This window comes from Ochotona curzoniae, unplaced genomic scaffold (genome assembly GCF_017591425.1).
Source record: "Ochotona curzoniae isolate NIBS_2020 unplaced genomic scaffold, NIBS_Ocur_1.0 contig_64, whole genome shotgun sequence".
Lineage (NCBI taxonomy): Eukaryota > Metazoa > Chordata > Mammalia > Lagomorpha > Ochotonidae > Ochotona > Ochotona curzoniae.
Window position 1 is genome coordinate 36,675,199 of NW_024466502.1, and position 25,833 is coordinate 36,701,031.

The following is a 25,833-nucleotide window of genomic DNA, read 5'->3' on the forward strand; positions in this document are numbered from 1 at the left end:
ATATATGCTATTAAATATATATACTATTAATATGTGTGTTTTTTTTTACAAGATATGTATCATTTGACATGATACATGTACATGAGCTCTGTTTTCCCTCCTCTACCCAAACCTCCCCCTCCAACTAATTTCCCACATGTCATTGTAATAATGTAGTCTTTCAAACTCAGTCTTAATTCCATCATTTTGCTATTTCAGTGTATCCTGACACTGCAGGCATGGACAATGGCATCCTATTGTCAAGATACACTCAACAGTTTCACTGGGAATCCATCTTTGATTCAGAAGTAGAGATGTGCACTTAATTGTATCTTAACAATTGTATGTGACATTATCTATTAAACAGTTACCACACTTCCCCATAAATGAAAAGCCATAGAAGAAAATCCATAGCGGAGAGAAACAGGAAATTTACAACATGAAGTCAAATAACATGGTACTGAATGAACAATCTGTCACTGAAGAAATAAAATGTTTGAGATATTCTTTGTATTTATATTTAATTTTTAGAAAAATGAAATTGCTGTAATAACGTTTAAATTTTCATATATTTTGTGAAGCTATGTCAGATTGAAGGTGAAATAAACATCTCATGCTTATAATTAACACTGCTAATTAGTTTTGCAACCTATGGCCATGGCTAAAGCATCACTGCTTTTGTAAAAGAGTATAATTAATAAAAATATTTAAATGTTTCCCCTGGAGATTCATTCCCAGTGGCTTCATTCCTGCATCTCTTGTAAGTCATCCCATGTTATGTTTGCTTTTGTCGTTGTAAGTATTCCATTCAGTCCAATTTTTTTTTCCTCTTACATTTTCACTCTATAGTAATGTCCCTGCCTTCATAGTCTTCTCATTCACTTCTGATTATAAATATTTTATAAAATTAAGGAAATCAAGTAGCTAAGTCCCATTTGATTGATTGCATGAAGCTGCTTCTCAAAGTAACATGACATCATTTTCCCCGCTAGCCTCACCTTGTTTTATAGATTACAAATATGTGCATTTGAAGAAAATTTGCCTCAAGTTGCGCACACTCACTTTTGTGGGCTTTCAAAAATTCAAATTTGGAGAATAAAAAAGCACAACTCTCCCCCAAATACACAGATTTAGCTTGCAGCCATCAAGCCAGGAAATTCTCTGCAGGGGACATGTATAACATATTTAGAATGCCTAACAAAAGCAGGTTTGCCGCTGAGTGTGTCACTGTTGCTTGGAACAAACAAGCAAGCAATGGAACTGGTTTTCAAAGCTTCAAAATAACCCTGGTGAAAAATGCACTTTACTAACGTAACATTTAAAGGTGATAGAATTAAGAGTCTTCATGCCCAATAAGGCAGATGGCGGACGTATATCGTACTCAGTAGTTCTTGAAAGGAACAATTCATTATGGATGTGCACAGATCATGGAACAGGTTGACATCTGATTCCCTTCTTCATGGCTACAATAGCAATTAAACACGTGGCCACTTTCAATTCCATTACCAACCTGTACATTGCAAAGATACACTCTTGTAATCAGATTTTCTATAAGAATTGATATTGTTTAGCCCTTTACTTCTGTCTTTTCTGTGGAGGAATTATTTACCAGAAAACCCATAGTGTGATCTTTGTTTAAATTTTTTAAGCATACTTCTAAGACTCCGCATGATGGCTCAGTGGCTAAATCTGCATGAGACGGGATCCCATATGGGTGCCAGTACGTGTCCCAGCTGCTCAACTTTTCCCATGCAGCTCCCTGCTTGTGGCCTGGGAAGGCAGTACAGGATGGCCCAAAACCTTTAGACATATACTTGCATGGCGCCCAGGAAGAAACTCCTGGTTCCTCCTGGGTTGGCACACCTCCAGCTGTAGCCGCTTGGGAAAGAACCAGTAAATGGAAAATCTTTCGTTCTCTCCTCTCTGTAAATCTCACTGTCCAACAGAATTTTTATTCTTGGAAAAAATAATTCTAGTGATCAAAGTCATGAATATATCAGACCCTACTCAAACCTGTAAACTTCATTTTGATTTGCAACAACACCTTGTTTTGTTTTTTATATATTTGAGTTATTATTTACTTTGCTTATATTATTTTTATTTTATTTTACTTATTTTTGTTTTCAGAGCGTATCAAGGCAGAAATCTTTCTACTGGTACACTCCTCAACGCTCTCAACTTTCAAAGCTGGACTGGTTAGAAACCCGGAGCCAGAAGCTTTTTTATGGTCTCCCACGTGGGTGCAGGGGACCAAGAATCTTGAGCCATCCATCCTATGGCAAGAACATAAACAAGAGTTTGATAGAAGTGGAGCAGCAGGGGCACCCACCCGTATGGGGATGCTGACGTCATGTTCAATTGTGTAACTACTGTATCACAACTTCAGCCAAAGTAAATCAGCTTAAAAACCAAGACTTTGTAGTAATTAACCACAACACCAGCAGCGACCTGTTTGGGACTTCCCATGATGAAATATTTTCTAAGTATCTGAAAATATGCAAATATTGGCTAGAAAAAAATTTTTATTGTATCAATTATAGCTCTTAGTGAATCTGATTGAGAGAAAGATAAGGAAAATGTGGAAATACTGATATTTAGCTTGCAGCCATCAAGCCAAGAAAGTATATACGTACTATATATATATACATAAAATTACATGCACATATATGCATCAGTTCAAGTACTTTAAGAACATACTGTAATTGAAGCTGGTATACCAAGGTAGTTCATTTATGTTGCCAGTCATTGAAATCGAAGCAGTAAGCCATTAACATTTTTAACATTGTTTAAGATAGCCTGTATGACCCAAATTTCAGTACAGGATCTTGGATCCCTGATGTCTAAAGTCAATGTGAGCAACTCAGCGTAAGGCTCAAACGTCCAGGGAACTTGAAAACATTTAGGTGCAGCCAGCACTAAATGTGGCAACAAGTCAATTGTTACAGGATGAAATACACACACATATATTATATATTCTATTGGGTCAGAGCAATTACATTGCTTCCATAAGTAACTATCCAGATCTACATGCTTAAAGCATGTGCCTTGCCAAGGACTTGAGCACAAGACATAATCGCCCTTGTTCCTTATGCTAGGCAAACATCGACAGAACCCATTGGCTTTCCAGAATTGTACATTAAATTAGCGTGATTTAAGATCTGGAATATCTGCTTCGAGAAAATGCAATTTTCAGACTTTAAGGAGGTCATATGTAAGATATGCATGGACAGGACAAAGGTGAAAATTTTGAAAAATAATGTGAAAGGAGAAAATGCATGCTTTGCTATGATAATGACTTGCAGGTCAGAGATATTCCTCACAAAGAAAATGAGATCTTACATAAAAGGACTCTATGTCTCAGCATCTGCACAAGCTGAATGACATGACTGCAGAATTCATTCATAAAGGACCAGGGTACAGGAAGTTATAAAAATACAAACTCTTAAAATAGCAAAAGGAAGTCCCCCAAAAAAAAGAAAAAACAGAAGTAGGACTAGCCATAAAATGTCTAAAAAGCAAATATATAGCAACTTAGGGACAAAAATATTGAAATGACAATATGCTGAAAGGCTGCTTTGCTTGATAAGTTTCAAGATGACAATGGCATTCACAAGAGTGGTTATTATACCCTAATGCCAGATGACCTCAACTATATTATGAACACTTAAAATGTGGGCTTTTTGTAATTTTGAAATGTACATTACTTGCAGAGAATTAATTTAAATTTAAGCTATGAGGAAAGTGTGCGATAAAATGGGAATTGTCAATGTAATATTACAGAATCTTGTTATAAGTAAATCCTGAGAAAATTTAAAACTGTTGATAATTCTCGCACTGACTAAATCACTAATGATTTTTAACTAGGCATGCATTTCTGTTTTCACATCTAGAATGTCCTCCCATTAGGTGGCATTAATTCTTTACTAAAAAATACAGTAGTAGGTTCTAGTTATATAGATAGAAATTGATATAAAAGTTTGTGAGAACCAAAATTCCTCATTTTCATTCAATCTTTGGCTGGTTGGAGGATCAGAGTATCTTAGAATCCATAGCTTTTGAATTATCCTGATATCTATGTGCATATTTGATGGAAACATCTTTGGATCATTAGTTGTTTGAATCTGATTGTTGACTATAGATTGGACAACAGGGATTAAAACCCTGAAATATATTGGAGTAATTCTCTCCTCAGTGCCTCACCCCCCACACAGAGTACGGTGCCTAGAATTGGCAGCATAAAATAAAATTCAAAATGAGCTTATACTGTTTTTGCAACTAGTATTTTTTGAAAACAAGTTGCTCTATCATGATCTGTACATGAGCCACCGTCTCCCTTTGTCTGCCATCACTGCCTCCCATTCATGTTTTATTTCTGAATAACTCCTCTCCCTACTTCTGCTGGTACTTCTTGTACTATGACTTTAAAAAAAACAGATTTTATTTTTATTGGAAAGACATACATAGAGGGGAGGAGATAGAGGAAGATCTACTGTCCGATGATTCATTCCACAAGTAGGAGCTGTGCTGATCCGAAGCCAGGAGCCTCTTGTGGGTCTCCCATACTAGTGCAGGGCCCAAAGCTTTGGACTATCTTAAGACTTCTTTCCCAAGTCACAAGCAGGGAGTTGGTTAGGAAACAGGGCTGCTGGGATACGAACTGGTGCCTAATGCGATCCTGGCGCATTCAAGGTGAGGCATTTAGCCACTAGGGTACTGTGCTAGGCCCTGTATTATGACATTCTAACACTCAGAATCTCACATTTATTGGACAATATTTTACCAACAATGATATCCTTTATACCACATTACGCATATATTTTCTTTATCTGCAAGTCGTATGATCCAGCACCTCTACATGGATAGATGCCTAGACTACAGATATCAGATCCTACATAATTGATTTTTTCTTTCATTTTCATTCTTATGTGGAAATTTGTGAATTAGTGTAAATGAGGAAAGTACCCAATAGTAAAATAGAATGGTCAATAAAAATACAGAGTAATAAGATTGTCAGCATCATTGTTATTGGTCCCTAGGACCCTTAACAAAAATAAGGTTAATTCGATACCAGCTCTAATATCCTGAGAGTCACTCTGATAACTGAGATGGTTGCTAAGTGTTTAACAGATAAGTATACATGGCAACTCCAGGGCAAGAACTGGGACAGCATGAATTTGTGACACATTCCTCCATTAGTAGAAACTTGTTCACTTTAAAGCTAATTATTTCTGGAATTGCCGATCTAATGTCTTTGTATAGGGATTGACTACAAGTAACTCAAATATGAAAATCAAAATTATGGAAAGAGGATTACTGGGGCCCAGCATGGTTGCCTAACTGCTAATGTCCTCACAGGGCATGCTCCAGGATCCAATAGGGACACCAGTTCCAATCCTAGCAGCTGCGCTTCCATCCAGCGCCTTCATTGTGGACTGAAAAAGTAGTTGAGAACAGACCAAAGCTTTGGGAGCCTGCACCTGTATGAGAGATGCGGAAGAGAGTCTTGCATTTTGGCTTTATATTGACTCAGCTCCAGCCATTGCGGTCACTCGGGGAGTGAATCAATGGTTGGAAGATCTTCTGTCTCTCCTGCTTTCTGTTTATCTGATTTTCCAATAAAATAAGAGTCTTCTAATCCCAGCAGCTCTACTTCCCATTCAGCTACCTGGGAAAGCAGGGCGTGCAAAAGCAGGGCCTGGGAAAGCAGGGCGTGCAAAAGCAGGGCCTGGGAAAGCAGTTAAGGTCAGCCCAAAGCTTGGGACCCTGCACCCACCTGAGGGACACAAAAGGGGGTTCCTGGTTCCTGTCTTTGGATATGCGCAGCACTGATCATTGTGGTCACTTGGGGAGTGAATCATCAGACAGAATATCTTCCTCTCTGTATTCCCTCATCTCTATATATCTAATTTTGCAATAAAAAATACATCTTTGAAAATATGTAAGCATAAACATGGCCTGTAGAGTCCATGACACAAAGATATTTGGTTTACAATAGAAATTATTTTTTGCAATAAGGATGAAGACTTATGTTTTGGCCTACACATGTCTGTCTAATCTCATACTAGTAAGTTCCAGTAAAATTCTATTTTAATATTATTAGAGAAAGCGTAACTTGCTTCTCATTAGGCATCCTTTTTTTGGTGGTAAGTATTAATTTACAGTAAAATCTGCATATCAGAGTGATAATCCTTTCAATAAGTCCTTTCTTGAAAATGTACTTTTGTTTTGATGCTTGCAATCTACGAATCACATAGAGTGCAGCTGAGTTCATTCTAATAGGTTTGCTTATTGGGAACATAATAGGCTTCTCTTCTACCTACAAGGGATCTAAGAAAGCCATTATAGCATTGTACTAATTTCACCACAATCTGCATAACCCACACAGCAAATTAAAGGAAAATGTAAAAGTGCATATGAAAGTGATTTAAGTGTATAATAATGTTCTCTTGAAATAGCACATACATTTAAAATGTCATTTTGATTTGGTTCCCAAACATCAAAAAAAAAAGTTCAAATATGAGATACCTATTACTTACAGAAAAACGAAATAGCGTGCATGAATACATAAATTGATAATAAAGTAAAAAAGTAAAAATGCTTAAATTGATAATGCATCCGACAAAGTTTCTTTGGAGATCTCCCCAATCATAATGCTGCACTCAGAACCCTAACCAAGAAAAGAGAGAAGACAGAACAGGTCAACCAGCCATCTCAGCTATATCTTGGCAACGAAATACGGGGCAAACAGACTACGATGGACTACGTCAATCAGTGGATTATTCAAGGACCTCATCGTGCTTGGAGTGGCAAGATTGGCAGCGATTCATAACTGTTGAACTATCAAACCACTTGATCAAGAACCTCAGAGCATACCCTACATCCAGGACCTGGGGAGGGTGGGAAATTGTGTGGGCCTTCTCCCTTAATACCCCCCTTTAAACATGAAGGAAACAATATGGAAAAAATAATTGTCTTAACCACTTTCCTGTAGCCCCTGAACCTTTTTCTGTAATTAACTATATAAAGATTGTCAAAATATTAAAAAAAGCTTAAAAATAAATAAATCACCATCAAATCCTAAAAACAATAAATAAAAAATAAATTGATAATGATTCTACTGAATTAACTGTTAGGAGCTAATTTAAACTCAGCTCTTTGGAAGAAGCGTCTGGCTTAGAATTTTGGACACTCGGGACACCTGCATGTCACTGTACGGACTTAGGTGTTAGTCCCGCTTCTGACTAAGTTTTCTACTAATGTACAGAAAGCAGCAATTAATGATCCAAGTCTTGGTTCCATGACATCTACCCATCCCATTGTTTCTGCTTTTCATTGTCACTGTCTGAGATATATATATATATACACACACTTTTATATATATATAAATATACATATTTATATAAATATACATATTATATATAAATATACATATTATATATATACATATATTTATATATATAAATATACATATATATATACACTTTTAAAGTGAGTAGTTTCACTTTTTACACCACGCACAATTTAATAGTGGTTTAACACAGGTATAGTCCTTTCTCTACACAAAGTATCTAGACTGGATCCAGTGCCAGGGCATAAGAAGCTAAGCCTCCTCCTGTAATGCAGTTTCCCAAATGGGTGCTTTTTTGTGTCCCAAATGCCCCATTTCCAGTCTAGCTCTCTTCCATTTGGCCTGGGGAAACACTGGAGGATGATTCGGGATGTTAGGAACTTGTAACATGGGAGACCTGCAAGAAGCTCCTAACTTCTTCACACCAACTCAGCTGAAGCCATTGTGGCCATCTGGGAGTGAAACAGATGGAACACTGTCTCTGTAAAATCTCCCTTTAAAATAAAAACAAATAAATCGTAACAACTATACAAACTCAAGTAAACAGAAAATAAGCAGAATGATTAAAGGCATAAAATCAATATGCCTTAGTTTTTAAAAATTGAGATTTTAAAACTTATTTTAGTGGACTACTCATTCTGAGAGCTAAGAATCTAAAACTGGGAATGCATGTCTGACAATTGCAGAACCTGTGCTCCCTAAATACAAGTTGTACTCCTTAGCAGTAACCAAGCAGCAATTATTCAAACAGAGCAGCATCAATGCTATCTGAAATACTTTAGAACTCTATCCTTAGAAACCAAATACTAATTTAGTATTCTGATATCATTTTATCCAGGAACATACATATATATTACACATACATCTGCAGTAATTCTGCATATTTAAAGTATATTCATAAATTAATAATTAAAATTTGAATGAAGAAAGTTTTATAGTTACTATTTTAGTAGTAATATATATAATTAATCCCTAAATACTAATTATACCCTTATTTGAAAAATTAGTTGATGTAGCACTTCTAAAAATCTTTACATGAAAATTTTTGTGACTTAATTGTTCCAAATATATTTGACTTTATTTTTATAGTTGATTTTAGAAGTACTCAGATGATAAAGCATAAGATAATCAAGCACACATAGTAGCAGAGATTAAAAATTACTGAGAATTATAATCCTTAAGAATTTTAATTTTCAGCATGCTACATTCATATATCAATGTTTTGTTTTGAAAACAGCTCAGCTTTCTTTTTAGTGCCTTTGTTAGCTTAGAAGTACATGGTGTTCACTAATAAAAATATGTCCTAATCCATCGACAGTGAATGGTCACTAACGATGTCAGAAAACTTAGCAGTATTACTTTTACAGGAAGAACTTGCCAAGTTTAAGTTCATTATGAGATACCCAGTGAACTTCTCAGCAATAGGAAATCTTTTCAGAGACATTGCTTTATATTGTTACTGGAAATGGAAGTAATCGTACTGGCATTTTAAGTAATTGTGAAATTATAGCCATTTCTTATTTTTATTGCAATAGCCATATTGTTACAAATGTTAGATTCTAAAACACACTTCAATTTGTTAGGATGTGTTGAAAAACAAAAACAAAACTAAGGCCACTTTGGTATTTTTAGACTTTGCTATTTCAAAATGAAAAATACATATATAAAAAGGCAATCATAAATGCACACTGAAATATGTGAAGTTCTGTATTGTATCATTATTTATGGCATGCTACTATATTTAATATCAAACAATGACTACACAGGAGTTATAGTTTTGCATTTCCACATTCCAATGTAACATGATACAGTCACAGGTGCTATTTTCTGTTTTACATGTTAATTTACTGAGAGTCATTTGGATTTTCTATTTTTGAAACTACATTATGCATTGTTGCTACAGAAGAGTTCAGAGTCACACTCATGAGGTCACAATAAACGCGACATACAGGAACCACTAGACAGCAGAGAAAAGCGAGTGATCCAGACTCAGTCTGTAGCATTGCAAAGATGGAATGAAGAGCCTGGGGAATCCGCAGCAACCTGAAGGACACTTTGAATACCAGAGACCAAGTTGAGTAGAAAGAGAACTGGAGTTTTGAAGACAAATCTCTTAAGTATTCAGCAGAGGACTGACTGGTACACGTATGTGAGCAAACTAAAGGGAGTCAGAAGTAATTAGCTGGGGCTCCTACAAGCCGAAAGAAAGAAGCTATTCCCAACACCCATCGTGGAACCCAAGTTAGATTATTTGAAAGAATGATGCCTTGCCATGGTACAGGACTAATGAACAGCGATTATTAAACAAGCTTTTACTTCAAAGAATGTGTTGCAGTTTTTGGAGATGTTTTGTCTTGGCAGCTGTGATGATGTTCTGGTAGCATAGGTTACATAGAGGATAGAGATAACGAGCTACCCAAAACATATCTGTCCCAATCAGCTGCCTCAGCACGTACAATGTCATTACATGGATCAAAGGAAACCCCATCCAAGACTAAAGACGTTCTTCCCAAAGAAGCGTTCAGAAATATGAACACAAAACTGTTTGCAAGTTTCATTTCCTACAACAATCTGGGGTATGCTTAAAAATGCTTATAAAAAAATCCATCCATCCAACTAGAAAAATTACGGTATCTTGCATCAAATTAAATTACCAAAAAAACCCAGAAAAAACAGAACAAAAAACCTACTCATAATGACAGTAAATATTAATCATTCCTTGGAGCTGAGATGCATATATAAATGTATCTGAATTAAAAAAAAAAACGTTTTGTGAAATGATATGCTGAGAACCAGTGCCCATGATTTTCTGGCAGATGCAAACTGAGACTTTAACCACTAGGCTTCTGTGCCAGGCACTGCATTTCTTTTAAATCTAATAATTTTTTTTTAAGTTTGAAAGACAGTGAGAAGTTTTCTACTGATTTAATCCCCAAATGCCTTTTGAAGACAAGTGTGAAGTAGTTTGAAGCCATGAGCAATGATCTTTGAATGAATTTGCGACAAATGTCAGACACAAGTCATTTTTGGCCAAAGGTGGTGGATCAGTGGCTATTATTATTTAGTGATTTAGTTATTTATTTGGAAGGCAGAATTAGAATGAGACACAAAGAAAATCTCTTCTGAAAATATTTCTTCATTGCTTTCTTGTGCTTTTTCATTTTTATTATTTTTTATTACTGTTATTTATGATACAGTGCCATAGGCCCTAGGATTTCCCCAACTCGCTTTCCAATCCACCCCCCACCTCACACAAGCTCAATTCTCCCGCATCATTACAACAGCATAATTACTCATACACAGCCATAATGAGGGCATGAACAATGACAGAGTTCAGCATCCCATTGTCACGACACATCCAGCAGTTTCGTTGAGAGTTCATCCTCAATCCAGATGTAGAGATGCACACCACAATTTATCCTCACATCTGGACATGTCAGTGTCCACTACAGTCACTATACATCCCCAAGTGAAAAGCCACAACAGGAAGGCAGAAATTTACAATGCCATGAAGTTAGATAACGTGCCACTGGATATGATAGTCTCCATTGCACAGTTACTATACCTTCCCTTAAATGAAAAATCCTAAAACAAAATCAACAGGAAGAAAAAAAAGACTTTACAAGGCCATGAGTGCCTGGCACAATAGTAGCAGCTAAAATCACTGCCTTGAACATGCTGGTAGTCCTGCTTCACATCCAGCTCTCTGCTTTTGGCCTGGGAAAGCAGTCAAGCATGGCCCAAAGCTCTGGGACCCTGCACCCGCATGGGAAACCCTGAAGAGGCTCCGGGCTCCTGGCTTCAGATTGGCTCAGCCAATTATCAAGTAGAAGATCTTCCTTTCTGTCTCTCCTCCTCTCTGTATATGCCTTTCCAATAAAAATAAACTTTTAAAAAAGTAACAATGCTATGAAGTTAAATAACATGCTACTGAATGACTAATGTGTTGCTATAGAAAAGAAAATCAAGAGCTTTCTTGAAGAAAATGTTGCTACTGTATGATCTACGAGTCATTAGACAATTCAGTGAGAAAATGTTTTGAAGAGATGAAACTAAAAACAAATCAAGATCTGAAAGACCTTTTCTCTGCTGATTCACTGCTCAAATGGCTGCAAGTGTTTGCTGGGTCTGGTTAAGACCAGAAGCCAGTGACCTCATGGGGGTTGTCCAAGTGTGTACCCAGGTGTCCAGGCACTGGGGACATTGTTACCAACTTTCCCTGGCATGTAAAGGGAGTGGGAATGGATGTAGAATAACATGTTTTGAATGTCTCTCAATATGAGATGCCAGCATTGAAAGCAGATCTGCATTAGTATCAATCATAATACTGGTCCGGAATTTAACTGGTGAGGGAAAGTGATCATGACATCATAGATTACCATAGAAATGAGGTCATCAAGGAGCCAATGAAGCTAATGTCTAAACTGAAGACAATACATTCTTCGATACAATGTCCAAATGCTTTCATGGTCAAAAACGAACACCATGGTTAGTTTTCTGAATAGGTACATTGAATTTCGAGATACCCATTAGAGATTCATCATTACAATAGAAATATTAATGTGCATCTTTCTCTAAGGTAATTACATATTACAAGCTGTACATTTTATAAAATGTAAAGTGTTCCAATATTTCTAAATCATTACTAGTCTTACTGATCTGTAATTGAGAACAGAGTATTTTAAAACATGCAATAGATAAGAATTTGCAGAACTTACAAACTTCTTAGTCTTAATCAGTTGGTAAAGAAAGCACAAAGAAGTAATCATGGTTTGTAAGCACATGTCTAACTCAGAATAGAACTCAATCTGACTTATCAAAACCTGTAATCATCATGCTTCATTAAGAGTTAATCTGTAAATGCCAATATACCAATTTTTATTATTAGTCCTATTGTTTAAATTTAACTTGGGCCATGGTGCTCACAAGCTGTTGCCATCTGGCAGCTGTGTGCCAACTTTTGTGAAGTAACTTTTTCATCAAATGCAAGCCCTTAGTGGACAGATGGTCACACTGAAAAATGACCATGACATTTATAACTGATATCCATTTTGGGAGTGAGCTGATAAAGCAATGACTGATTATATGCGAAGATTGAAGTCTTTATCCAACAATAAGAATTTCAATATATAAACATATACTCATATTTAAATAAAATCATTCAAATTAGTTGATCAATTTGTTCTGTCCTCTGTTGTGGTACCAGTTGTCCTATGCAGACTGGAATGAACTGCCATATCCTCCATGTGCACCTGGATATGCTGTCCACCGCTCCATCGTAACAGCGGATGGGGGAAGTACAGATTGATCAACTACTCCAGCAGTAACCATGTGGGCAAATGGACAACCGACAGTAGACTGTGTCAACCAGCGGACTCTAACAATGTCATTGTACTTTGAGGTGTGAGATTGGCAGTTATTTAGAATTGTTGAACTATCAAAATTTCTTGAGCAGCACCCTCAGAATATGCCCCACGTCAGGGAACCTGGGTGGTATGGGGTGGCTGTCCACCATCCCAGAGTATGAAGGTGGCTGGGAGGATAGATATGTCTTCTCCCTTTACCTCCCCACTTCCCTTAGATACAGGAAGGAAAACAAGAGAATGTGCAAATAATGGTTTCACCCACCTTTCTGTAGCCCTTGACCCTTACCACCTTAATCAACTATGTAAAAAATCACCAAAAATAAAGCATTGAAAAATAAAAAATAAATGAAATTATTCAAAATAGTTGAATATATGACTAAGATGAGAAAGGTATCTTCAGGAAGTAAGATTTGTTTTAAGTAGATAAGTAAATGTTTGCATATTGACAACATTAAAACGAATAACTTATATTATATATAAATATGCCTTTTGTATATAAATGTAATTGTATGTGGTCTTTTTAAGATACACAAGAAGCAACTTCTACATAAGAGTTATGATGACAACTTTCCAATATATTTTTATATTTATCCTATAATCACATCCTCACTTCCTCATTGCATTATGTTTATTAATCTTAATTCAAAAGGAATAACTATATTATTTAACATTCTAATTAAAGTATTTTAATTATATTCAGCTTACTTTCCTTACTTTTTAATTTTAGTTTATAGGATTGTTGAATTTAAATTTTTTTTTCATTTTCTTTCCAAACTCTTTGTATGTTTATAAATATTTAATCCTGTTGTCAAAACTGAGTCATTCCCCATATTCTATGAAAATCTAGCATAATTTCTTGAAGAATACTAAATCAATTTCACTGCATAAGTCTTCCAGCATTATAATATTGGCTACAAGCATTTATCCCAGGAAATATTTCCTCTACTCTCCATTTAATATTTTCCCAGAGTGAGATTTTTAATGTAACAATAGAAGCCATTTATACACAACAAATTATGCAGCTAAATTTCACATGATGTTTTTAAATAGTATTAGCTTTATACTTCTCAGGAGAAGTATTCAATTGAAAAAAAAAAACTAACCAAATTTTGTTAGTTTATTTAAATACTCCATATACCACCTAATATGCTATTGAAAAGCTAAATTTGTAAAAATAATCCTGGATGAAATAACAGGTTATGACTCCTCTTTCATAGAAGCTTGTCAGTTGCACTGATAATTGGAATGCTTTAACAAGATTTAAATTCTAATAATTTTAGTAATTATTATATGTGCAGTATCAAAAAATTACAATTTCATTGCAATTAAACAATTATGTCAGAAACCTATAAGCATGTTTGCACACATGTATAAAGTAGGTGTGTTAATGTTTCCTATAATATTGAAAATAAATGTTTAATGGTTGAGCTCAGTTTCAGGCGATATTTAAATTCACCACTACATTAGAGAGGTCATTCTCCTAACATTATATTAACAAATAAACAGAAGCATTTCATCTAGATGTTCGAAGTGAGCACTGGGACCCGCGTATCCCATACCAAAGTCAGCAATGGCTCCATTCCCGATTCCTGCTCCCCGCTATTACAGCCCCTCCTCCCGGATGTGGGACCTGAAGAGTAGTGTGCATAAGCCATTATACAACATGAGCAGGTGATTTATTCAAGATGTCTAGGATTGCTTAGACTTTCATAAACTATATAGTATACCAAATAAGCAAACCAAAGAGAAAAGTCCACATACCTTAGAAATGAATACAGAGGGGAAATACTTTTAACAGCATACAAAACAGCTCAAAACCTCAGTACACTGGACACATAGGACAGTCTCAATCTTGACAAAAAAGATCTACAAAACTAATTATATGTCATCAAATACTTAATGGTGAAAATGTGGACACCTTTCTTATGGTGTACAATATTACAATGCTATCCCTGACTGTCTCTGGGTAAGATTGCACTAGCAGACGCAGTGTAACACCAAGTACGTATAATGTTTAAAGGTTTCATGTGGGACTTTGAGCCAACGTTATCTGATCCTGCTATAGTATACTAGATTTCGATATACAAAGGTAATGCAATGCACAAATGATATTATTCAAGAAACTGTATGGACAAACTAATTTGTGCCAAAAAACTGGGTACTAGTCTAATCTACAGTATAAAAATTGAAAAGTTATTTTGACACAAATGAAAATGTAAAACATACAAATTAAAAGTAGTAGAAAATCTAAATAATCTTCACTTTGGTAATGCATTTGAAAATATAATCACATTAACATTACCCATGAAAGATAAAAGTTACAACTTTAATATGGAAAAGCTTATTTAAAAAATGGAAGGACAAGCTTCAGATGGCGTAATCCATGCAAAAAACACTGTCAAATGGAGGACTTCAATGCAGCATATACAAGGGATATTGAAAATATTAAATAAGCCAAGTAAAAATTTGACAAATTGGGCCTGGCAGCGTGGCCTAGAGGCTTAAGTCCTCACCTTGAAGGCTCCAGGATCCCATATGGATGCCGGCTCTAATCCCGGCAGCTCCACTTCCCTTCCAGCTCCCTGCTTGTGGCCTGGGAAAGCAGGCGAGGACAGCTCAAAATCTTGGGACCCTGCACCCATGTGGGAGACCCGGAAGAGGTTCCTGGTTTCCAGCTCCGGATCGGCGCAGTACCGGCCATTGCGCTCACCTTGGGAGTGAATCATTGGATGGAAGATCTTCCTCTCTCTTTCCTCCTCTTCTCTGTATATCTGACTTTGTAATAAAAATAAATAAATCTTTAAAAAAATTTGACAAATTAACTGATACCGGAAAATAATACACAGACATACAAGCTGGAATTGTGGTACTGTTTGTTAAGCAGTCTGTCTGTGATAACTTCTAGTTCCATGCTAAAGCAAATGCCAAACAGTAAAGAGATGAGTCAGGTAACTGGACCTTTGCATCCCATGGGGGACACTGACACGGGACACAGTTTCTAGAATTAGGTTTTAGCCTAGTACAACATGCTTGTGGAGTGAATCAGCAAATGAAACATGTCTCTTTCTCTGTATCTCTACCTTTAATATAGATGAAATACAATTTTTGGGGAGGACATACACAGAATCAAGGTGACAGCTTGTGGTACAGAAATGTGTGGGATGATAGAATCAGAAGACACTACATATAAAAGATGAAGGTTAATTAAAATGTTATTTGATGAGTTAAATAGATCTAAGTCTTAATGAAACACAATATGAAAAACAATGAGTTTTTTATAATTGTATTAAAATGTAACAACCTCATTGCAGCAGAAAAAAGCAGCATTCATTTGTACTGTTTTTAACCTCCGCAAGTTTCAAAATCCTTCCAACTCTGTATTTGCCTTAGAAAAAAAAAGTTGACTTGTATCTTGGGCAATATTGAATGAAATGATTACCAACTAAATGAATAAGGACAGATTTTTCTAATCACATAACAATAGGAATAATAAAGAAAATGTTCAATCAGGATTATACAAAGGTTAAATTTGTCTTGAACCAAAATTCTTCAACTGAAAATGTCAACTTTATTATGTCTACTTCCTTGAAAATGGCATATCAGAGTTGTGAGATTAATGCAATAGGTGCCAGTGTTTTGCCTAGCAGTTAGGAGGACAGCAACGTTAGATTTCTGTTTTTATATTCCCACTAACTCAGAATTCGGAAGCAAGCACTTATGATTAATAGATTAGTTTTTCACTTCTTTTGGATTAGCTGGACCTTGTTCCCAGCTCGGTTTTTTGCCCTGCTGGGTAAGTTGTGTGCATTCAGCAACAAACTAATGCATGGGAGCTTGCTTTTGCTTTCTCTTTCCTCCTCCTCCTGCCTTTTTCCCTCACATTCCTGTATTTTTCCACCTTGTACATAGTTGAATGAAAGGAATAAAATAGAAGAAATGAAGCTAGAATTTAGAAGATATGAGATGTTAAACAGGAAAATTATTCAACAAGAAGCTAGTCATATATATATTTATTATTGAAAACATTAATACTAAAATAGCTTTATCCTTGCCTCAGATATAGAGTGAAAATTTATGGGAGGTGATTCAGTTCCCAAATGTGTTATTTACATAAATTTGAGAAGCACAAGCATCTTGTCAAGCATTTAAGTGGGTGTCTACAAGGCTGGCACCACATTTGCTACTGGATCAAGTCCTGTCTGCTTTACTTAGAACTAGGCTCCCAAACATGTGCTTTGAAAACCAACAGAGGATGGCTTAAGTCTTGGCTATGGCAACTGAATGAAGACTCAGTTGAAGTTGCTGGCTCCTGGCTTAAAACTATCCTGGTTAGGGCTATTTAACCATTTAGAAAATGATCTTTAAATAGAGGGAAGATTGCTCTCTTCCTGCCCTCCCCACCTCTCGCTCGCTCTTTCTGACTTCATCTTTCCCAGTACTCCAGTCTTTCAAATAAGGAAGAAAGATCATTGAAAAAAAATTAGCAAGCTAGTTGTGTAAAAATCATTATGTGCTTGAGACATTTCAGTACAAAATTCAAAAGAAATGTTTTTATGAGTATTGATAGAATTACATGTGTTACATCTAATGCACACATCTAGTCACATCTTTGTAAATAATACAATGGTAAAATGCCTAAGAAAAGGGTTATAATGTTTTAACCAGAAGGAAAATTACTGCTTTGAAGTATAAAGTTAGAAGTGTTAAACCAAAGTTTGATAGAAATCACGTCAAGCATTCATTCTGAATGGCTTAATCTAATAATCTAATACATTTTATAGTACACGGAATCATGTTTAACACTTAGCTGTCTCAACTCGTTTGAGAGGAATTTACAAAGTATTTTAGAGCCCATAATCCAAACAAGTTCTTGAAGTACAACTGATATATTTTTCTACTAAATAGAATCGAATGCTTTACTAATTAACTTATATGAAACTAAATTTGATATTCCATAATAAAAATTAAGCAGACTTAAAGATACATGCATGATTTTATTCAGGAGGAATAATCTGAAGATAAAAAGTCTGCGGAAATGCATTGAAAAGTCCAATTTTTAAAAACAGGACATTGCAAAATCTAATGCTTTTGATTTCTATGTCTTAGGGTATAGAGAAATGAATTCATCTAGGAATTAGAATCAAATATCTAACTCAGACATTGGTAATTCTCACAAAAACACATCAAAAGAGAACTGGTGACTGGTGATCAATTTACCTGCTAATTATATTCATTAAGGTAAAATTTCTTGAAATGAAAATCTAAGTAAGCACTTAAATTAGTTTTTAAAATATGTTTCTAGTGCTGTTGGCAAACTTTCAAAAATTGTGACTAGTATAGCATTTTCTTCTTTGGGCATTATGTTAAAGAGGTAATCATCCAGAAGGAGGAGTCAAGATTTAAAAGGAATGGCTTCTGTTCACTGCTTCTTTCACCACGCAAAGTCCATATGATAGTTTGTCCTTAACTGGTAGCAAATATTTCAGGAACTAATGACAAAGAATGAAGACTAAAATTTATTTCTATTTTAGCCCCCCCAGGAAATTACAGTCTGATTTTTTTTGAGAGAAAATTACTAAGGACGCAGTCTCTTGCAATCAGATTCCCGTTTTTGCTAATGGGACACCATCAATCTTCTGACTCAGTCTGTAGCTTGATTGGCACACTTGAATGATCACCCCACATCCACAATCAGGGAATCACAAGTCCACATTTTATTGTCTTTCACTGGTGTATAATGTAAAACTACTTAGTTTTAAAACTATTATTGTTTACTTGTGCTTCTACCCACTGCATTGAGGGTTCTTGAAGACACATGACCATGCATGTCATCCTCCCTTTTCTCTGGTCACTTAGAACAAAACAGTCTAAGTTGTCCAAGAATATGAGTTCAATATCAAACAAACCCCCTGGTCCTTTGGCTTACACTGGTTGACCTATTTATCATTTCTCTCTCCCTACACCTGTTCTAATAATGCTATTGAGTCTGACAATTCTGTATTTACTTCTTTAATTTCTCCTCACATGCATGCCTTATCTCAGATCCCACAGTTAACCCCCTAGAACTTCATCGACACTGTCAGAATATTTCAGAAACTACATGCGTTCATTTTGCTGCTTAGACTACATCAACAGTTTGATCTTATCACTACTACAGCTTTTTACTGAAGATGCACTTAAGCAGCCTCATGGTTCTTGAATATGCAAATGTTTTTATTTACCATTGAGTTTTATAGTATATTTTCTACTGGAAACACTTTTCCTGTAACTCTACTTAACTGACACGAAATACCCTAAATACCTCAGGATTACAAAGGACAGAATAAACAGATGCAATGAAACTTTTTGCTGTTACAAATATACTTGTCCATTCGAAATTCCCATTTTTAAGCTTAATATACTCTCATCTGAGATCAAGACATTGGTCCAGAGAAAGATTATTGTATCAAAAGTGCTTTGGCTTCATGAAGATTAGTGCCCTTATGAAAGGATTTCAGGAAACTAATGAATTTCATTCTTCCTTTCACATGCCATCAAGTTAGTTCTGAGAAATTTGTATTCCCCAAATAGCAAATCTGCTAGTTTTTTAGCTTTGATTTTCCATGCTCCAAAACTGTGAGAACTGAACTATTTATAAATTAACAGTCTCAAGACTATAGTTACAGCTGTACCAAGGAGCTAAGAATGGATACAGAGAAGCGAATTGTTACTATAACAAACATTTGAACATGTGGAAGCTCTTTGGGGATTGGCTAATAGGATTTTAAAAATTTAGATAGGGCCTAGAGGTGGCCTAGTGGTTAAAACCCTCATCTTGAAAGCGCCAGGATCACATTTGCATGCTGGTTCTAATCCTGGCAGCCCTGCCCTCATCCAATTCCCTGCTTGTAACCTGAGAAAGCAGTTGAGGATTGCCCAACACTTTGGGACCCTGCACCTGCATGAGAGATCTGGAAGAAGTTTCTGACCCCTTGCCTTGTTTTGGATCAGTGTAGCTCCAGCCATTGTGGATAGGGAGTGAATCATGGGACAGAAGATTTTCCTGTCTCTCCTCTGTATATTTGACTTTGCAATAATTTTTTTTTTAAAAAAGTTTAGAGGTTAATGCTCAGTAATAGTCTACCCCTGTATTGCCATGTGTGTAATTTCATGAACAACTCCAGGGAGGGCTCGGAGTACTCCAGGAAAAGCCTGGATCTTCTTGCTGACTTTTGAGCATTAAGATGTAGGGCCCTTTTGTGTGTGTTGGGAGGGGGCTGGCTTCCTCCATTGTCTGCTAATGGTTCCGGATCTTTCAGGATGAGGTTATGAGTTTGTCTTGCCTGAGGGGCTTCTTCCAGTCCAGGGATTGAATTTAGGAGCAGGCACCCACACAGGCTGAGGCTTAGTTTCTGGGAAAACACCAGCAAAGCCTCTTCCCACAGTTAGCAAGGGGTCAGGACCTCTCCACTATTGGGTGGTGGGGGTCCCTCCGTTGAAACAAAGGCATCTGCGTAGAGCCTGCAAGTTGCTTCCAATGATGCTCAGCTGGCGGCTCACCAGAACACGGAATATGAAGAAAATTTAGAGAGTGAATAAAGCCAAATTAAGATGTTCACCAGGGATAGTACATCCCCACATTTGCTTTTCAAACAAGTTCTTAAGATCTTGGTGTCTTGTTTCAACTATACCCTTGCATTGAGTATTAAGCCGGGGGGGGGGGGGGGGGGGGGGGTTGAATCTAAGCTACCAGGTTGCTTACTTGTCGTATAAGGGACAGTGTGAAATGAAAACTGTAAAATAGCTTTACAAAACATTTATCCCAAAGACCTTCATGTCAGTTATGAGACAGGAGTACAGGTTAATAAACTTAAACATAAATGTATCAATGATGTAACATTTTGGAAACAGCCTATTGGTAATTTAAATCGCATAAATCAAAAAAAATCTGTGTTAACTAGTAATCTTATTGCTGGACAAAATGACTTTAGCAATGGTTTAAAATGTTTTAGCTGCTTTTACAATCCTATAGGAAAACTTCCGACGTAGCTGCAGAATCTCAGTACTACCACAGTCCCAAGGCGATACGCAAATTACGTGTGCTGGGCTTGCAGCTGAGGTTCCAGCTAACTGATGAGAAACAGATGAATCCATTTACCCACTTTAAACTTAATTCACAAAAGCTGGAACGTTTTCTGACCAATAAGCAGTGACACATGATAATATTTAAACAACTTATACCAGAGACACATGTGCGTGCACTCACACTTTTGGAGACTTAAAATTATTCTTAACCAAGCTTAGCAATAGTGCTCACCAGAAACCAATATGTGAAAAACTATCAATTCAACAGTTTCGAACCAAGACCCTGAGAAAGTCACCACTATGAAATCCCTCCAGCAACGCAAAAATCGCGTTTCAGTCTTCCCAGTAATAGAGCTATCCTGAGAATACATAGTGAACAACCAGATGCAACTGTAAAGTTAAAATCATAAGAAGCACGCAAAGTTAAACCTTCACAACTCCATGGATGTACACAACATTTTGACACGACAGAATTTTACTCCATTTGGCATTAACCTTAATGTAATCCAATCAGCCTGATCTACTGTCTCCACAAAACAGGAGATAAATCCATTGACATTCTTGAGGCCTCGTAAGAATACTAAGGGAAGCCCTAGAATTTGAACCTTTGAATTCTTGTATGCCTTTTCAGACATCCTTAAAAAGGCATCCTTAAAAATATCTGAAAGAATATTTTTGTTGAAGTCAGCATAACACATTATAGATTAGACTCGTTAACTTGAAATCAAATACCTTTAAAACCAATGCAAAACCTTGACCAATTAAAGGCAGTGAGAATTTTCATAAACAGCCAAAAACGCAAGAATCACTTTAACATATAAAAATGCTTTGTAGACAATGAACATGTTTTAACTTATACCTTGAACTAATTCAATGGTGCGTTAAAGTTTAATTCTATGTCAAATTATTTACGACAAAATTTTATGTTTTTGAAAATACCACAAACGAAACATTAATAGTTGCAAGAGACAAATGCCTTCTTTGAATTCTAAAGTTCCCTAAAGTTGCTGAGGATATGCAGATGAAGTCAGTTTAAGACACTCCAAGGTAGAATTTGTAAGCCCAGGGAACAAGTTCTGTCAAATAGTTTTTTTCCTTGATCTTTTCTTCATTTTGCAAAGATATTCAAAAAGTGACCAGGCAACAAAAAACTTAGGGTCAGGTGTTAGAAATCCGGATCAAAAGCAGCCAGCTGTTGGCATTAGAAGGCCCAGGTAACAAAATCAGCATCCCAAGAATTGCTATCAGAGCAAAGCATGCAGCCCAGCTTCCAAAGGGTGGGATCTCACCTCCCTCCCATTCAAATTCAAAACCAGCAGCCTGACTCGGCGCTTCTAAGACTGTAGGATTCCCATGCCTCCGGGCCACACATTAGCAAACAGCACCTGCGCTAGGAGCTCCACACTAAGGAAACGTCCTCCACAGAAACCAAACCGCAGGGTAAAAGTCTCAAGAGCACTAACTGGGGCTGCCCGCCTCTGGGCGAAGTCTGAACCCACAAACTGGAGTGAAAAGTCAGAGCCTCCTGGTAAAGGCGCAACCTCAGAGCCTACTGGCTACGGCACAAACTTAGAGCCTCCTGGTAAAGGCGCAAACAGAGCCTGCTGGTTAAGCCGCAAACCCAGAACCTACTGGCTAAGGCGCAAACCTAGAGCCTCCTGGTAAAGGCGCAAACCTAGAGCCTTCTGGTAAAGGCGCAAACCTAGAGCCTCCTGGTAAAGGCGCAAACCTAGAGCCTCCTGGTAAAGGCGCAAACCTAGAGCCTCCTGGTAAAGGCGCAAACTGAGAGCCTACTGGTAAAGGCTCAAACTCAGAGCCTGCTGGTTAAGGCGCAAACCCAGAACCTACCGGCTAAGGCTCAAACTGAGTGCCTGCTGGTTAAGGCGCAAACCCAGAACCCACCGACTAAGGCGCAAACTGAGAGCCTCCTGGTTAGGGAGGAAAATCTCAAGAGCCCGTTGAGTAGGACGCAAACTCTCAGCCCACAAGCCGAGGCTGGGGCCTCACCCAATTTTACCTGAGGTCCTGAAGTCCCGAAGTTTGTAAGTTCTGATGTTCCTGTTCTGAAGTCCTGAGGTTTTCTGTCTTGAAGTTCTGGGGGCCCTTTTCTGGTGCCAGTTCTCCGCGTTTAGACCTGTAGCAGCCCCCGAGGTCACCGAGGGTGAGGCAGCCAGTGGCCTCCGGCAGGAAGAACCACCAGAGACAAGCTGGTGCGGATATCCGCTTTATTACGCACAGGTTACAGGTTTTAAAGGGTAAGGAAGGGGCGGGCCGGAGGGAGCCTTCCGGCAGACCCCACGCCCACCAAGGATGCTGTAATTGGCTGTATGGCAGGTCTATCTTCCTAGATCTTCCGGTGATGTCAGAGGTCATGTTCAGGTACACTCCCCTTGACCTCTAGCCACGTTGGAAGTCACGCTCCACCTGTAGGCCTGATGTTTCAGTGCAGCGGCAGCTGCTGCGAGGACAATCAGGCACTCCCGCAGCACGTGCACCAGTGCAGCCGACGCTGCCTTAAGACCCAGGCTCAGGCCCAAGCCCTACTGAGGAGCAAACTAAAGTTCCAGGACCGCCTGACCCAGTGCGCCATGCACTGCAACTGCAAAGCCAAAGATTCCACAGATGCAGGGACTAAGCAGCCCCAGGTGAAGCAGATGGACAGTTGTGACCAAGCGCGTGAATGACCACAGGCGCCTCATCCCAACCGTAACCAAGACGGTCAAGAAGGCACTCCTGAACATGGGGAAGTAAAAGTCGCCAGCAGCCCTCAGGGCTGGGGGAAGGAATCCTTTTCAAAAACGAGTGGGAATTTAGTCTTGTTATGCGGAAGCTTATGAAGAAAATTAAGGAAATCAACAGCTGTAAAGCATATGTCACTTGCCTACCGACACTAGTTCCTTTAAATCCTAATCCTTGGAACTGAACAGAAACTGGTGCTAAAACCCGGGTCAGAGACAGAATAGGTGAGTGTTTCCGAGACTACATTGCACGCAGCAAGTGTCCATCCTGCCAATGGAACCTCCCTTGTACCGAGTCCAGGCCTTCCGAAGCACCAGATTCGCCTCGCCTGCCCAGGCGGCAGCAGGCTGAGGGCTGCATCGGCTGCACCTGCGCGTCGGTGGAGGGTGAGGCTGGGGCTTTGGTGGGCTGCTTCGCTCCTGCTTCCCACACCATCTTCCTCACAATCCATGAGGTCACTGGTTTCAAAAAGGAAAATTCCTCTTAAGGTCTTTGTTTTGGCTGGTTTTTTTGTTTGTTTGTTTCTTTTGTCAAACAAGGGCATAAAGTGATTTCACATGTGCAGTTGGAAGAACGAAAGAAATTTTGCAGGACTCCCTCTGTGTCCCTTTTCTGGTGTGGACCTGCATCTCCTGACCTTCTTACTGCATCTCAGCCTGGAGACATCACCCAGGCTCCCCTCACACTGAATACCCAGATAAATTTGTTACAGCACTTTCCCCTTGAAGGGAAAGGAAGTTTTCACAGTGGTAACTATGAGTATCCAAAAATGAAGAGTGAAAAGGTGGTCTCTGGGCTATGTGACCAAAGAATTCTAAAGTACTGGGCTTTTGGGAAAAAGTGAATTAGTGTAAGAGAGTAGAATGAAAACTAAGCACAGCATTGCTTACGTAGTCCCCAAATTAACACCAAGCAGAGAATCCCAACAGTAGGAAGGCCATGGGAGAAAAAGCAACTTGGGTTAAGGCCAGTCCCAGCTGCTTGGCATCAAAGGCAGGCAGCCCCAGGACAGACAATGCCATGTTTTGAACTTTAAAACGCGCAGTTATGCCCCAGCTTGGCACCTTACCATGTTTGATAGGGATTTTTTTTCTAAGGACTTGCTGAAATGATAATACAGTGTAGCTGTTCACGGTTTGAATGCTGTGATATAATTTCTTAATTGTTTGATTTTAAATGATAAACAAGTTTAACAGCCCCAATGTTTCTTTGCTTATATCTGGGCAGTAAATACGACTTTCTCAGCATGTTTCCCCTTTAAAAAAAGGGGGGAGGGGGGATAAATATAGTTATTTTAGTAAATGGTTCTTGGCAAATTGGATTTCCAGATGCAGTAGGATGAATATACATTGATACTTTGTGTTAAAAAGTGACAAAATTAATTAAAGATAGAAACATGAAATCTGGAAACTTGAAATGATCAGAATAAGGTACAGAGGAAACACTTCAAGCATGGGGATGGAAAAGGAATTGATGAAATCTCCAATCACCACAAATAAAATAAAAACAGATTATATTGTTAATTTTATATTAAATAGTGGGGCTGCCAGGACTAAAACTGACGCCCATATGGGATCCTGGCACGCTCAAGGTGAAGACATTAGCCACTTGGCTAAGTGAATATTCACACATATTTAGGTAAATTTAACTTCGTAATTTCTGTTTTTGGGAACATCTATGTCAGTTCTACTAGTCCTATTCAAAACACAAAGCCTTACATAAAGTATGCCTTATTTTTTCACCCGTTATGATGTTCAAATTCAAAATAATTACATGCTTTTTATTCTTAATGTTGCTATGGTAAATAGTAGGCACAATCTTATTACACTGAAATATAATCAGCACTCCATTGTATTGAAAACAATATTGATAAAAAAAATTTTACCCATGCACTTCTTAACTACTTCCTTGGAATTATCCCAAATCATGTCTTTTACTGAATTATTGATTAGGATTAGCTTTGAGGTTAATACTGTGTATGCTGGACCTACAGAGAGAAGCTAATTAGCGTGAGTTAAGGAATTAGTCACAGCAGGTGCTATGCATGTGTGGCACGGTGCACTTTCAGTACAGCATATCCTAGAGAGGTGATCTAAAGAAACATCCATCAAACAAGTCCCCCAAATGCTAGGATTAAGCAACTCAGCCCAAATGCCGTGGTGCGAGGCTTGTGATACTGGCTAGATGCTAGGGATCCTGGGAATGAGCTGAACTGTGAGTCTGGATCAAGGCCAGCTGTTTTTGCTTCCCAATCTTTGAAGTTCACAGATTTGCTAAATAATATAGCAGTGATTCTGGTTAGGAGCTTTGAAGACCTTAATGCAGTATTTGATTGCA

At 37.8% G+C, this 25,833-nt stretch overlaps 1 pseudogene; it reads left to right on the plus strand.

Moving 5' to 3' along the window:
- Positions 1 to 23,192: 23,192 nt before the first annotated feature.
- Positions 23,193 to 23,508, plus strand: LOC121163502 (annotated as a pseudogene).
- The last annotated feature ends 2,325 nt before the right edge of the window (positions 23,509 to 25,833 follow it).